We start from the raw sequence: 17,435 nt of genomic DNA, 5'->3' as shown, positions 1-17,435 counted from the left end.
ATTTATACAGTATGTTCACCAAATACCCCAGCCGCTTTCTAACAATGAAAGTCAGGAAAAAATATGGATATCTAGAGGAGAGTGTTGTAGGACACCAAATGCTATGAGATTTTTAAAAACGGTTGACAAATAATTCTTTTAAAGGAGTGTTGTGCCAAAATAGTAAGTATCCAGAAGTTCATTCCGCTTTTTAAGTGGGATATTTGCAAACATTGATGAAGTAATGCTCTTTGGAGTCTTTCTGTTTGCACTTTAAAAATGATTTAACTATTAAATTCTTCAACTTCTGCATTGTATTTTGTACTTTATGGAGATGTGGTTTGGACACTAAAAGGTAGGAAGATTTATCGTTATGTATCTATGATCAAAATCATGTATTTTGGTGATTGCCTGACTTTTGTTTGTACAGTAGCACATACCCCCTATTCACATACATCCCCATCAACTCACCCCCATATGTGGTAGTGGACCAATGTTCTACACCTGCCACAGCACATTATTTTAAAGGGAAAGAAACAGTACAGCTTTACACTGGTAAGGATTATGAAGTATGTATGAAATACTTTAAGTGACATTTCAGATATGCTTAGAAGTGTAGCTTTTGATTGCTATATTTTATAACCAGTGTTTCCTGTGTAGTGACAATGCATGAGCATCATATTACAGTGTGAAAAAAATGTGAATATGTGTGTTAAATATAAATTAATTTAAAAGGGTAGTAGAAATTGCTTTATGTAAAAGGCAAACTATTTTTTGCTGCACTTTTAAATATTGCCTTTCCCAGAACAAGTACATTTTTGTCCGTTGCATATGGTACGCATCCACACAGAAAAACTTACATACAGACAATTTATTGATCAGTCTTCAGCTAGGGCCAAAATGCCAATTTGATCTAAGTGAAATGAGACTATTCACACAACTGTCACTATCAAGTGACTAGAATACAGTAAAAGCACCAAAGAGATATTCTGGTACTTATTTTAGAGGACAAATGTTTGGCAGTTCTTGTATTGCAAGTCTTCACTCTTCTACAAAGCCAATTGTCCATTGTCACAGCAACAGTACTTTTCACAGAATTATTTGTTCTCCAAACATTATTTTCTCACAGAGGACTTAAACTTTATTGCACATATGACAGCAGTGTGCACTTTCTGAAATTCCTTGTGCTTTATCAAATACTGGAAAGAGGACTATGGAATACTGCATAGTCTTTATGATGTTAAAGGCTAAGTACTTTGCTAAAAGTAGATGGTAGCCCAACACCACATTTTGTGATTAAAATTATTTTGTCAGATTTTCTCTTGTGCTGGTACTTCAGTGTTTTACTGACATACTGGGGGTTATTCACTAAAAAGTGAAAGTGAAAAGTGCAAAAGCTGGTGCAATTCTGCAGAGAAACCAATTAGCTTCCAGGTTTTATTGTCAAAGCTTAAAGTGATACTAAACTCCTGTTTTATTCTTAAAAATAACAAACATGTCATACTTACCTGCTCTGTGCAGTGGTTTTGAACAGCGCATACCCAATCCTCTCCTTCTCGGGTCCTCTGCAGGTGCTCCTGACCCCTCCCTCCTGTCATGTGCCCCCATAGCAAAGATCTTGCTATGGGGGTACCCAAGCAGGTGCGCTCCTGAGCTGCAGCTCAGCATGCTCATTCACACACAGAGCTGTGGCTTGGTCCCACCCCTCCCTCTCCTGATTGGCTCACTAGCTGTGATTGACAGCAGTGGGAGCCAATGGCTCCCCCTACTGCCTTAGCAAATCAGGAGTGAGAGTCCCCAAAGAAACCAAGATGTTGTGGGCATCGTTGGATTTAAGAGGGGGAGCTGCTGCACACAGAAGGTTTTTGACCTTTGTGCATAGAATGTATGAAGGTCAAAAACCTTGAGCCTTTAGAATCACTTTAATTGAACAAGCTGAAGTTAGAAGCTGACTGGCTACCATGCACAACTGCACCAGATTCTGAGTGCACCAGTTTCAGTAATTCCCCCACCACTGTATATTAAATATAACACAAATGGAAACATTTATAAAACAAATTAGTTTCAGCACTTTTTTTCAATGGTTTTTGCACAAATGCATGCTATTTAAAACATGCAGTTCCATACTGTATTTTACAAACTTTCCAAAATGTTTTGATAGTATGTTGGAATACAATCAACCAACATCCAACATTCACTTATGTAAAGTATTATCTTTGCTAAGAATACGGGTTATATGGAGGCTGACCACAATAAACCCCAGTGGTTGTCCAGGATTTGATTTTTGGGTGGCTTGCCGTTTTTATGGGGAATAATGTGAACTTAAATCCAGTGAGTTATAGGAGGTCTCAGGTAGGTGTTCATGAGTGATAGAGGGAATGTAGGTGGGATTAGGTAGCTGTTATTTCAAGTATGGCTGCCAAAATGCTGACCCCATATTTGAATGTTCATGTGCACAAACATGGGAGAACCATAATGCAGCAACTACATTAGCACCAAATTCAAATGTACTGGTTAAATATACTGTACACAGTGCCATTTTATATACTGTATACCATTGGTGTTAGGTCCATATTCTCAGGAATAGTTTCTTAAGTGCCATCTGCCAGCAAAGCCATCCAGTGAGATGGATTATGGGGGTAGTTTTTTGACTGTGAATGTATGGGGGGGTTGTTGATAGGTTGGATACAGCAGGAAGAACACTATATGAGCCATGTCAGTCACACTAATGATTCTATCAAAAATGACAGCTCACCAGTTGTAGGACAGCATAGACTCATCTCACCTCATGGGGTTAGTTTTCCACTGCCCAATATAATGAGGTTTTAATCTATTGCTGCTCCCTCCTTAGCAATCAAAATATGTCAGTGTTTCAGTCATGAGTAATGTCCATTATGGAAAGTGGTGGTTGCAGTTTTGTGAACTGTCAATGTAATGTGGCCTCAACACATTTTAATGGGAGACACCAATAATAACAATATTCCTGTTGTACAGAATTTGCAACCACCTCACCAGTTCTAATAACCTGTGTAATGGATACCTTGGGGTAAGTTCTGCCTGTGTGAGTTTAATTGAAAGCTTTGAATTATGTTCAAAAACTTGACAGTATTCAAAGCTTTGATCCTTGATCTCATCTAGAACAGAGGCTTGCCCTCAGCTAATTCTAACCTGTACACCACACAATGGTCCTGCAGGACATGACTGTGAAATATATTTCAGTTTGACTACTTCCAAAATAATATTCTATAGCCATTTAACCCTCTTATTTCAGTAATATTGTTTTTCAATTCTTCACTCTGTCTGTAAAGTCTTCATCTGTAGCTCATTAGAGGAAATTGAAACACTGATTGAATTAAATTCTTTAAAGTGTGATTAGAATGACACATTTTATGTACAGGGTTATTTAAAAACTACCCAGATATAGTTTAAACTATTAATATACTAAAATAGAAGGCTTTGCTTAGGGAGTTATTGAGAAAATGGATATGTATATAAAATTAAGTGACATATTGCAACTGGGCAACTGTGTCATAATGTGATTAAATATGTCTGTTCATCAGCAGCAACTTAATGTGCCTATACACCATTTGCTCTGATCGTTTGATATTGCTGAATTTTCAGTAAGCTGAATAGGCCTTAGAAATATCAAATCATGTGTGATCATTTTTAAAATCCATCTTTTTTAAGGTTGAATAAAAAAATCAATAAGATAGGTGCTGATTTGCTAATACACCTAGAATGAATTTACACAATTTGCCGTAATGCAAAGTAAAACACACATGTAATGTAACTGCAATGCATGTTAACATTCGTGACACCGTTCTGAGACTGTATATATTTATTCATTCTGAATGGCACCACAACACACAAATACAGAAAACTCACCTGCACTATAGCACACCACAATACAAAGATGTGAATGTTTTGTGCCTTGTGGTGTGGTGTCTTGCTAAAAATAGTGCAGGTGCAATTATTAACCTCCCTAGCGGTCTGATTATGTCAGTATTTCTGTTCTCAAAGCAGTACATTATTTTGCATGGAAATATGTTGTTTTTTTATTGTAGGCCTGTAATTCTTAGAAATAACTCACTGAAATCTGTCCGAACAAGAGTCTAGTAAACTCCCCGGGTATGATAACATTTGAAACTCGAAATCACAAATTATAATATAATAAATAATCATAAAAGATAATAATAATGCCACCATCAATCCCACCCTACACGCCAAAGTCCTGGGTGTCACCCTGGACTCAAACCTTTCCTTCCAACCTCATGTCCAATCACTATCAAAGTCATGCAGGCTCCACCTCCGCAACATCTCTAAGGTATGTACGTTCCTCACCCCAGACACTACTAAACAACTTGTACATTCCCTCATTATCTCACGCCTGGACTACTGCAACTCCCTTCTCACTGGCCTACCCAAACACATGCTATCCCCACTCCAGTCTATCCTGAACTCAGCGGCTAGACTCATCCACCTCACCAACCACTCCACATCTGCCACCCCCCTCTGCCAATCCCTTCACTGGCTCCCGATTGCCCAGCGCATCAAATTCAAATTACTAACTCTGACATACAAAGCCATTCACAACGCTGCCCCAAACTACCTAACTGACCTGATACCCAAATACCACCCTACCCCTGCCCTTTGCTAGTCACAGGACCTCCTACTCTCCAGCTCCCTGGTCTCCTCCTCCCACGCCCTAATGCAGGATTTCTCCAGAACTTCCCCCATCCTCTGGAACTCCCTACCCCAATCCATCAGACTGTCACCTACCCTCCTCACCTTCAGGCGCACCCTGAAAACCCATCTCTTCAGGGAAGCCTACCCCACCCTCACCTAACAATCGATCTCCTCCACTCCTCCTACCACTCCATCTCCCACAGCCACTTCCTCCTGTACCACTATCCCCTCCCTCCTAGATTGTAAGCTCGAAAGAGCAGGGCCCTCAAACCCCTCGTGTATTGTATTGTATTGTATTGTCTCATGTTCTGTCCCCCTCGCTAATGTACAGCGCTGAGCAAACCCTTTGGCGCTATATAAACACTGTACAATAATAATATTATAATAATAACACATTTAATTCAATAATGTAATCAAACCAAAAACATTGAAATTTGAAATAGAACGCCAGTTCACACATCACTGAGCTTAGTCGCAAAATTGTTTTCAGTGTCTGATGATGAATTTCCCCACAAATTATTATCACTCAATTCTGCAAGTGGTTCTAATTTACTATCGCTGTTCTCTAGCTGGTCTAAAATCGCTTTTGACCTAAAGGGATGCTTTTTGGACGCCATGGACTTTTCTCAGTTTCCAGGCAGAAAGAACAGTAAAAATGCAGGCAAGGCACAGGACAAAGCATTAGAGACAAAAGGTACGTGAAATGGTTTGATACAGTAATGTTATACTATGTGATTTTAGCATATTGAGTGAATGTCACTTTTAACATTTTTAAATTATTGTATGTGGCACCTTTAAAATCCTGCTTACCTCTTACTTGGTTTATATTGAGTTCGAAGTTAGTCTTACTGTGTGGATCTGTATACTATAAAAAGAAATTACATCCACGCTAGGTCACAAGTAATAGTTAAACCAAGCAGCCACTGGGCAACTAAGATACCAGTTGAAAAAAATTAAATAAGCAAAAAAGCAGTGCTGAAAGAAAGTACACTGCTCAAAAAAATTAAAGGAACACTTTGAATACACATCAGATCTCAATGGGGAAAAATATAATGCTGGATATCTATACTGATATGGACTGGTTAATGTGTTAGGAATGTAAGGATCAGGGGCTGACTGACCATTTGGAAACTCGGGCACTGGTCAGTAGGGTACCCCATGAGATGCCCCTGGTACCTTTTCATAGGCTTTTTTGAGTTTGGGCAAGTGAGGTGAGTTTGAGTTTGGGCAAGGACACAGGGGCCCCATGATCCCCTATTTCCTGGGGGCCCCATGAGTTGTCAGTCTGCCCCTGGTAAGGATGCCCCATTGTTTGATGGAAATAAAAATTATCAACCTACAGAGGACTGAATTCAAAGACACCCTGAAAATCAAAGTTAAAAAATGATGCAGTAGGCTAGTCCATTTTGCTAAAAAATCATTGCAGCAACTCAAAATAGTACTCCATAGTTTGTATGGCCCCACGTTCTTATATGCATGCCTGTTGGGGCATGCTCCCAATGAGATGACAGATGGTGTCCTAGGGCATTTCCTCCCAGATCTGGACCAGGGCATCACTGAGCTCCCGGACAGTCTAAGGTGCAACCTAGCGGCTTTGGATGGACTGAAACACAATATCCCAGAGGTGCTGTATTGGATTTAGGTCAGGTGAGCGTGAAGGACATTCAGTGGTGTCAATTCCTTCATCCTCCAGGAACTGCCTGCATGCTCGCACCACATAAGGCCGAGCATTGTCGTGCACCAGGAGGAACCCACGACCCACTGCACCAGTGTAGGGTCTGACAATGGCTCCAAGGATTTCATCCAGATACCTAATGACAGTCAGGGTGCCATTGTCTAGCCTGTAGAGGTCTGTGCGTTCCTCCATGGATATGCCTCTCCAGACCCACCACCAAAACAGTCATGCTGATCGATGTTACAGATAGCATAACGATCTCCACGGCTTCTCTAGACCCTTTAACATCTGTCACATGTGCTCAGGGTGAACCTGTTCTCATCTGTGAAAAGCACAGGGCACCAGTGGCGGACCTGCCAATTCTGGCATTCAATGGCAAATGCCAGTCAAGCTCTAAGGTGCTGGGCAATGATCACAAGGCCTACTAGAGGACGTCGGGCCCTCAGGCCATCCTCATGAAGTATGTTTCTGATTGTTTTGTCAGAAACATTCACACTAGTGGCCTGCTGGAGGTCATTTTGTAGGGCTCTGGCAGTGCTCATCCTGTTCCACCTTGCACAAAGGAGCAGATACCAATCCTGCTGATGGGTTAAGGACCTTCAACGACCCTGTCCAGCTCTCCTAGAGTAACTGCCTGTCTCCTGGAGTCTCCTCTATGGTCTTGACACTGTGTTGGGAGACACAAACCTTCTGGAAATGGTACGTATTGATGTGCCATCCTGGAGAAGCTGGGCTGCCTGTGCAACCTCTGTAGGGTCAAGTTAATGCCTCATGCTACCAGTATTGACACTGACCCTAGCCAATTGCAAAACTAGTGATAAACAGTCAGAAAAGATGAGTAGGGAAAAAATGTCAGTGGCTTCCACCTGTAAAACCATTCCTGTTTTGGGGGTTGTCTCATTGATGCCCATCTAGAGCACCTGTTGTTAATTTCACTAACTCCAAAGCAGCTGAAATTTATTACCAACCCCCTCTGCTACTTAACTGACCAGATCAATATCCCAGGAGTTTAATTGACTTGATGCTATACTCTGATTAAAAAAAAAAGTGTTCATTTATTTTATTGAACAGTGTATATAAACTCAATAATACATACTGTGAGTTAATAATCACCAAATAATAAAATTATTGATCAAACACAAACAAATGTGTGTAAGTTATACACACAGGAGCAAGTGCGGGAAGCGGTGGCTGAGGATGAAGAGGACTTACCAGCCGAGCAGCAGCAAAGAGGACGCGGACTAGATGCATCTTCCCAGTCCCGTCTGCAGCACCAGCGGCCTCTGGAGCAATCGACATCTGTCGCAAGTCAAGAGGAGGAGCGGTCGGCGCCGCCAGAAGAGGTAGCTGTCATCTCTGAGGAGGGGCAGGCAGGTCAACGAGTGAAGAGGAGAAGGCGGGCTTACTTGCCATCACCGAGCAGAGGCGGAGAAAGCCGATCTGTAGCTCAGGAAGTCTCCGCCCCTCGAGGTGCAGAGAGTTGCCGAGCAACAGCCGGAATGTTGGCGATCAACAGGATCAGAAGAGAGCATGACAAGGGAGCCTGCAAATGTCACACACAGTGCTCCTAATCAGGGGTGGACTGACCATTTGGAAACTCGGGCACTGCCCGAGGGCCCGGGGTCAGTAGGGGGCCCCATGAGATGCCCCTGGTACCTTTTTCATAGGCTTTTTTGAGTTTGGGCAAGGACACAGGGGCCCCATGATCCCCTATTGCCTGGGGGCCCCATGAGTTGTCAGTCCGCCCCTGCTCCTAATACAACATCTGAGGCTCATGAAAATAATATTAGCAGTGGTGAGTTACCACATATAATTTTGCAATTTATGGATTCTTTTTGTAAATTAGCTAACACTATTTCTTCTCCTGCTAATACTGTTAATCATAACTTTTCTGCTGTATGGACTAATTCTTTAGCTCCTTCTACTGTTACTTTTAATGTTAATTTTCAGCAAGTAATTAATTAAATTTCTTCTGGAACTCAGGCTGGTAACACAGCTCAACCAAATTTTAATAGTGGTTTATCAGCGATACCAGAAACCTGTCTTAACCACTTGCCTACCGCACACCATTTGTCTAATATGACAAAAGAAAAAATATGGAAAGGAGAGTATATTGATATTTTATCTTTGCATCCATCGGCAAAAGATTTTGTGTCAAAAAGCAAAAAGAAGTCAGAAGAAAAAATGGAGGAAGATAAGTGTAGACTAGTGGCAAGATCTTTTAATAATTGGCTTCAAGCTTTTGCAATATTCTCTAGTGTTTGTGGATGAAAAACATCCAGAATTTTGTAGTGGTCTTTTTCAACATCTGGAACATGTGTTAGAAGTGTGTAGGAACTTTGGAGGATTAGGCTGTTTTTTTTATGAGTCTTTTAGACAAAAATTAGCAGTATACCCTACTTTAAAGTGGGGCATGAAAGATGTCGGTCTTTCGTTAAATTTGATTTTACCTGAAAAGCCTCCTTTAACTAAACAACAGCCTACTGTTTCCATTTCTCCATACAAAAGAGGTTTTTGCTTTGCTTATAATGAAACACAGTACAAATGGGCATCTTCATGTAGGTATAAGCACAAATGCTCTCATTGTTCTGGATCGCACCCTGTCATCAAATGCTTTAGACAGAATAATTATTTGCAACAAAATTCAAGGGAAAATTATTTCAAAAGCCCCCAATCCGGTGAATTCGGCAAACATGCATTGATGGTTGGAACTTTACCCAAACGGAGAAAGCTAAATTGCTAGTGGAAGGTTTTACCAACGGTTTCCCTTTACCTATATTTTTGGTTGTTGTTTGTGCAATGGTTAATAACTTAAAATCATTAGATAAGTTGTTTAATATTGTTCTTGAAAAGTTGGATAAAGAAATTAGGGAAGGTTGGATGGAGGGTCCTTTCCCTAATCCTCCTTTTATAAATTTCCATATATTATCTTTAGGCATCATTCCCAAGAAGGAGCCTAATACAGATCGTTTAATTCATCATTTGTCATTTCCTAGTGGGACATCTCTAAATGATGAAATGAGTGAGGAGTTGTCATCTTTTTCTTATAGCTCTTTTGAAGAAGCCATTCACAAGATAAGACAATTTGGAAAGAGAGCATTGTTGGCAAAAGCGGATATAAAGTCTGTATTTTGTTTGCTACCAATTTCTCCTAATTCTTTCAGCTCTTTAGGAATTCAGTTTAATGGCCAATTTTATTTCGACAAATGCCTGCCCAAGGGATGTTCAATACCGTGCGCGTATTTCAAGTCATTTTCTCATTTTTTACATTGGGTAGTTGCTTTTGACTCAGGTGTGGATAGAATAGTATATTATCTTGATGATTTCATAGGCCCACCTGATTCACACGATTGTGGTAATTTACTGCAACTATTCAGCCGTATTACTCAGCACTTCAGCGTACCGTTGGCGACTGAGAAAACAGTTTTTCCTACAAAATCTACTGAATTTTTAGGCATAAATATCAATACAGATGTTATGGACCTTAAACTGTCACAGGCAAAACTTGATAAATTACCATCCCTTATAATATCATTCTTACGTTGTAAAAAGGTCTTGTTGAATGGAATTCAGTCCCTTTTGGGTTTGCTGGCTTTTGCATCTGAGTGATGCCTGTTGGCAGAATTTTTTCTTCTCGAATGTACTTGGCTATCTCGGGATTCAAATCCCCCTTTTCAAATATTAGTTTAACTGCAGATTTGAAAGAAGATCTGTTGGGTTGGTCTAATTTTCATGAAAACTTTAATGGTAAGTCATTCTTTCAAGAGGATTTTATCTTTGCTCCAGATTTAGAACTATTTACAGATGCAGCAGGTTCCAAAGGGTTTGCTGCAATATGGAGAACGCATTGGTGTTGCTGGGAATGGCCTCCGGAGTGGGTTGAAAACAGAGCAAATAAGAATACAGTTTCATTAGAATTATTCCCCCTAATGGTGGCATAGGAAATTTGGGGAGAACAATTTAGACATAAAAGAATTTTGATAAAGTCAGATAATAAAGGAGTGCTTTATGCAATAAACTGCCTTTCATTAAAATCTATTTATGTCATAAAGTTCCTTAGAAATCTAGTTTTGTTATGCTTACAACTTAATATATGGGTTAAAGCAAAATACACTCATGGCGAGTACAATAAAATTGCAGATTTACTATCTCAATTTCAGATGTCAAGATTTCGTCAGCTGTTGCCAAAAGCAGACAGATAAGAAATGGCATGTCCAGAACACCTATTGAAATTGATTTAACGGTCATTCTTGATTCTATTAAGAATTCATTAGCAAACAATACATGGTCGCATGGAAAAAATGGAAGGATTTCAGCTCAGAATTCGGTTTTGCTTTTGATGCTCCTACTGAATCTGCAGTTTTAACTTTCGTATGTTATCTTATGCAATTAGAGTATTCTTATAGTCATATCACTAAAATATTGGTGGGCATTCCCTTTTTCTTGAAAATTAACGATCAGTTACTTTTTGGTTCAGCAGGCTCTCAAGGGTTATAGAAAATCTCATATTTGCTCAGATATTAGAAGACCTATCTCTATTCAAAACTTAAAAAATATCTGCCTTGATACTTCTTAGGTTTGTTTTTGTGAATTCGATTCAATTTTATTTAAAGTCTCTTTTGTCCTTGCCTTCTTTGGTGCTTTACACATATCCGAAATTTGCCTTGCAATAAATCTTGCAATGGAGGTCTTTATTCTAAACATGTTTTATGGATAATGGAATACGTATATTTATTTCCAAATCAAAAATGGACTAAACTGGTATAGGACGTTGGATTAATTTACATAACTGTGGCGATCCAATCATCTGTCCTTTAATTGTGGTTCGACAATATCTATCTGTTAGGCCAGTTTTTACTGGTCCTTTTATCATTCATGCTGATTCTTCCCCCCGTACTATATATCAATTTGTTTCCATCTGAAATGTCTTTTTCAGGCAGGGCTAAGTCAGCATAAATTTACCCCGCATTCATTTAGGATAGGGGTAGCTACTGAGGCTGCAAGAATGGGCCTGGATGATACCATTATTAAGAAACTTGGTAGATGGGACTCAACGTTTTCCAGTTTACATTCGACCTGATCTCTCTGTTTGAATTCTAGGTACTAAAAGATGCATTTGGATCATTGGATACTCTTGTTTGGGAAAAGAAAAGAGCTGCTCAACGTTGCTATTCCACAAATCTCTCCATGGATCCTTCAGGTTTTCAAGTTTATTGGAAGGGTATGAGAGGCTTACAGTGGGCTAATTTATTCCTTCACCTATCTAAGTTGTTTGATAACTGGCCTAATCCGGATATATTAATATTTCATTTGGGGGGGAAATGATATAGGTAAGGTGAAAACATTAGAGTTGCTGTTCATGATGAAGCGAGACATGCAGTTTTTTAACCTCTTCACGCTGGTCAAATGCAAATGTGCCGCATCCCGGCGTCTGGGTCTAGACGCCGAGCAGCCGCACATTTGCGTTTTATTAAAAAAGAACATATGTGCTGAGAGCGCGTGCCCTGCACGCTCCCAGCACACATGTCCGGTACACTCGGAAAGATCCCGATCTCCTCTTTCGATCGGGACCTTTCCCGATCATGTGACTGCCATGAAGGCGTGTCATGGTGGACATATGACCCTAAACCCCGCCCCGCCTCCAGGCTTCTGAAACCCTTAAAGGGCCGGGAGGCGCCGGCGTGAAGGGGTTAAGTTGTCATTCCCGAATACCACTATTATTTTTTCTGAGGTTATTACATGCCTGCTATGGTTGGTATGTCCTCAATTTAGACCTTTAGAAAAAGTTAGGAAAAGGATAAATAAGCCGATGGAAAAATTCATGCTACTAATTAATGGTTGTTCTTACCGACGTAGATCTTGAAGGAGGTTGTAGTGGCATTTATAGATCTGATATGATTAATTTATCAGACATTGGCCTAGATATATTTAATTTAGGTTTACAAAATTGCAGTGAATTTGCCGTATTTTTGGGTTAGGCCGGTCTTTTAGCCTGGCTTGTGGGGCTTGTTGTTTTATGATATTTAATTGATGCTTGAGTCCTTAATGACTGAGCTATTCTTGATAATTTAAGTTTATTTATTACATTTGAATAAATGATATGAGTTATTTATTATTATTTATTTAATTTTCAATTTATACCAATAAAAGTGCCAATAAAGAGTATCTGTGTCTTTATTTATTTAAGTTAGATAGTGTTATTTGGGGAGGGAATCAATACGGCCTCCATTCCCATGTAAAAAGAGGACAAACAATCAATGACCACTTTCATGGGCTTGCGGACGTCGCTCCCTCTGGTTATTTAAACAAATTTCAACGGTCATTTCACTTTACCTCAGATGACACTTTAAGAGGTGTATGGCCCTCTAAGAAATTTATAGGTGGTTTCAGTGGGAAAAGCAGCACCCCAGGTGACCTTTTGGAAAGTTCTGGAACCTGGGGGGCTTATTATATAAAGAAGGGTTTCCTGAGGCAATTTGCCAGTTGGTAGGTGTCGTTCAACGTGCTCCCCACCCTCCCTTTCCCCAGTCACTGTCACTTTATATGGTTTGTCACCCTTTAATAAAGGGGGGACTTGTTTTATGATATTTAAGTGATGCTTGAGTCCTTAATGACTGAGCTATTCTTGATTATTTAAGTTCATTTATTACATTTGAATAAATTATATGAGTTATTTAATATTATTTATTTAATTTTCAATTTATACCAATAAAAGTGCAGCGGCCAATTTTATGCCAATAAAGAGTGTCTGTGTCTTTATTTACATAAGTTACATAGTGTTATTCGGGGAGGGAATCAGTATGGCCTGCATTCCCATAAATATAATAGTAAATAGCCCTTTTATATCCCTGCTGCGCCAATCATTTTGAACATCACTGTGAATGACCTTACTAAACCTACAGGCAAACCCAGCATCTTCCATCTACAAGGCTGTAGTTTCTTAAAAGTCTCTTGGAATATGTACAAAAACGCATAAAAGAACCAGCCACAAATTACAGCAATTGGAACTTATTATGCACTTATTATGCATTTGGTTTTCTTCTTTTCTTACCAGAATTTGGCATCTATCTGAGGTTCACAGTATTAATCTATCATATACATAAATGCTGCTTCATGTTTTGTTCTACATCAATATGGTTTTGGACTCTGCTATCGGAAATGTGTACTGCTGTTATAATTTCCTTTTGTTCCAATGCTGGTAAATGCAAGGCATTATACTCATTCAGGAAAGTACTCCTAGTGATAACAGCGGGATCAGTGCTAGAATCAAGCATATTACTAGAATTTCACAGGTTGTGTTATGTAACTATTTGCGTTGTCACCAGAAATATTTATGAAGTGATTCTTGAATATGAAGTTTAGGCTGGAGACTGAAACTCATAGAAATGGTTGTTTGACACAGTTAAATAACAAAATTTACTATATACTGTTATTTTAGTTTTGGGGTAGAAGAACTTGGTTTTCCAAATGCCCCAATTTTCAGCTACAAAGCATCTTGTCTCATTTTAAGCCTTCTATAGTTCTGCAATCCCTGGATATCGCAACCATTGGAAAGAGGACTCTTTCCAGTCAAGATGGTGGTGAATGCAAGGTTAAACCCTTCTTGTTTTACTGGGAAACAAAAGAAACACAGAAACTCAGAACTGCATCATAACCATGAACGTCCAGTAGGAAGAACATTATACAAGCTTTAAACATATTACTACCACCTAAATGCAGACTTACCAATCACTAGTCGTTGTACCTAGGTTAGTAAAAAGTATTCTAACACTGACAGATCATGATTTTAGGTAATGCAAAGTATTTAGCAGGTCCATATTATGCTGAGGAGGAGGAGGAGTGTTTGGACACATGTCTAAAGCTGACCAGTAAAAGGAAAAGAAAATACATTTTTTTATTAACAATATATTAAAATAGCATTGCAATTGCATATGCTTGTTTTTTTTTTTTTTCCAAGAAATTTTATTGAGATATGAAAGGCATAACAAGTCATAAACAAATACGGATCGCAGTCCGCGCAAGTCTTTAAGCATGTTCTCCCGTAACGCAGACGGGTTCAAGACATATAAGTAAATCGTAGCTCAACCTGAAATACAGTCCTAAGGGGAAGGCATAGTATATACCCATAGCAATGATGTTAGCAGTATGTAATTTATAGAAATACGGGGTACATTAGTCCTTGTGTAGGGAGATCTAAAGAAACAGGACAGTGAGGTATATAACAATAGTCGTGACAACTCAAGGCATATATGTCTTAGGTTTCCGTACCTGAACATTATAGATTGGATTTGAGGAGTATTGTTACACCTGTGTGTCTGTAAGTACTCTGTACCTTATGAAAAATATAGTTAGTTAGAATATGGTAAAGAGGTGAAACAGAGAGAAAGAAGAGATGGGAATGAGACGAGCAAGGGAATGGAGGAAGAGTATGAGGAAAAATATCATAGTGGGGCGAGGAGGGACGTAGGGGACGAATACAGAGGAAGAGAGAGAGAGAGAGAGAAAGGAAAAAAAAAAAAAAAAGGGGGGGGGGAGGTGAGTGGGGGAAGGATGAGGTATATAACTAAATATGCATAACCAAACCAGTCATATCAGTTAGCAGCTTCCAGGCTGAGACAGATTCAATCTTTACTTAGAAATACAATTTCGTTAAAGTCCCGTAATGGAACTATTCCTGAGGTGAACGTTCTAGGGGTTTCCGTGTCACCAAATCTCCTCTCGCTCATTCCTTCATTAGACAATGATAAGTATCGGTAGTTTGGAAATGAGTCCAACACGCCCAAGTCTTCCTGAATCTCTCGGGGTGTTCTTTTGCCACTGAAATCAGCTCCTCCATCTCTGCGATCCTGATGATCCTAAGAATCCACTCTCGCACGGTGGGAACGTATTCTGATCGCCAATGGACCGGAATACACTGTCTTGCCGCATTTATCATGTGTAAAGCAAGCGACCTACGATAAGTCCTCACAGAAAGTGAGGAATGATGAAGTAGACATTGTGCTGGGGTAAAGTCTAGGGTGTATGTAGTTACTTGTGTGATTATGTCCAAAACTTTTCTCCAGAAGGGTTGCAGCCGTGGGCAGTCCCACCAGATATGTAGAAGAGTACCTGTTGCCCGGGAACATCTCCAGCATAGATCTGAGGCGTTAGGATCAAATTTACGAACCACAGACGGAACTCTGTACCATCTGGAAAATAATTTATAATTGCCTTCTTGTGTAGAGACACAAATGGAGCCTTTATGCATATGGTCGTAAATGTGGTCCCAGTCCTCTGGTGAGATTTGAAGTTGTAGGTCACGTTGCCAGGCTGAACAGGTCTTCCGCGAATGAGATGTGTTAGTACTTTCAAGATAGGAATAGAGCTTAGATATTACATGCCTCTGGGGGATGTCCGTAAAGCAGAGCTTCTCAAATGCAGTAAGCGGTCTTGAATAGTCTTTTAGATGTGGGGAGTTACGTAAGAAATGGTGGATTTGTCTATACATCCACGGTGTTAGTGTAATGGATGGCCACGTCTTTGCAATGTCTTCTTTAGATAAGAGGCTAGAATCTTTGAAGAATTGACCCACTGTAAGATTCTCATCACGGCCATACCCAGCGAGAAAGGTCGGAGAAATCCCTGGAATAAAGTCCGGATTCAATTTGATAGGAGTAAGAGGGCTCGGAAAGTTTTTTTTTTTTAATTTGTGATATTTTATTCCCACGAAAGTGCATTTACCCTTTAAATTACATAACAATATTCCTTAATAATTAGAACAATAAACATTTGCTCTAGGATCACGGAAAGAAGTGATCTGACCTTATGCAAAATGTATATACGGTGGACAGACTGATATTATTTTTTGAAAGGAAAAGACAACAAAGAAGATTGGTCTATTGCTGGAGTGAGATTACCAAAACTGTCATGCAAAGCTGATCTTGGCTATAAGGTAAGCGCTGTGCAAACTGTTGGCGCTATATAAATCCTGTATAATAATAATAATGAGAAACTGGCAATAACAGAAAGGTTATATAGCAGTGATGCCATCTATGTACCTGGTCTTAGCTGGGAAAAGAGGGTATGTACTAAATTCTGCAGCCAGGTGGGTGAACAACAAGATAAGATATTAGACAAGCTTTTAAAGACTTTTTTCCTTATTTTCCTTATGTCAGTGCTTTATTTTGTTTTATTCAGTTTCAATAAAAGTGATAAATGCACATTCCACACTGCTCTGATTCTTTCTTTATTCTCTTAGTCTCTTAGTTTCCAGCCTCTATTCTCAGTGTGGTAAGGCAGTGTATATATATACAGGGGCATATTTACCACAAGGCAAACAAGGCACTTGCCTAGGGTGGCATTTTTCAGGGGGCAGCACCTCTCCCCAGAAGAAGAGATGAAAGAAGGGACATGCACGCTATGGGAACCCGGTGGGATCTGAGTGAGGCTGCGGGCTACTTGATGGTGTATGTAGAGCCTGACTCTCGTTCTTGGGGATGTAAAGATGAGTGTCTTTCTCTCTATTGCTGGGAGGGGGTTTAGTGGAAGGCTCTCCCAGGAGGGGGGGGCAGGGGTGCTGTTGGTCAATGACTCTCTCCGCTGGAGGAGGGGGGGGGGGGGTGATCGGTGTCTGTGGGGGCAGATGATTTTTGTGTTGCCTAGGGCAGCACAAAACCTAAATACACCACTTTATATAAATATATATATATATATATATATATATATATATATATATATAATATGTGTGTTTGCAATGCACATTATATTTTAGTTTCTATCTGTACACACAAGCTTTTGCTTATATTTAATATATCTTTTGTATGTGCTCAAATTCTTCAAGTTTAATTATGTTAATATATGGTTGTTAGCAAGTCTAGCACTGAATACCAGTGTTGTATTTGTTAAACACCTCCACTGTTTCTTTCAAAGGTTTGCTGAGGTGTGAAAACTACTAATGAGCTGTTGTGCATGGCAGCCAGTCAAGTATCAGATGTAATATTCTAAATTACACTTTAAAATATTGAATCTAATTGGTTGTCAATAATATACATTTTCCATATTTAGTGTAGCATTACATAGTATTTAAAAATAAAATAACTGTTGCAAACAGCCATAA

Source organism: Staurois parvus, unplaced genomic scaffold (genome assembly GCF_062004578.1).
Source record: "Staurois parvus isolate SC_StPar_1 unplaced genomic scaffold, SC_StPar_1.0 ptg000131l, whole genome shotgun sequence".
In the NCBI taxonomy this organism is placed as follows: Eukaryota; Metazoa; Chordata; class Amphibia; order Anura; family Ranidae; genus Staurois; species Staurois parvus.
The sequence above is the reverse complement of the archived record's forward strand: the minus strand, read 5'-3'. Positions refer to the sequence as shown.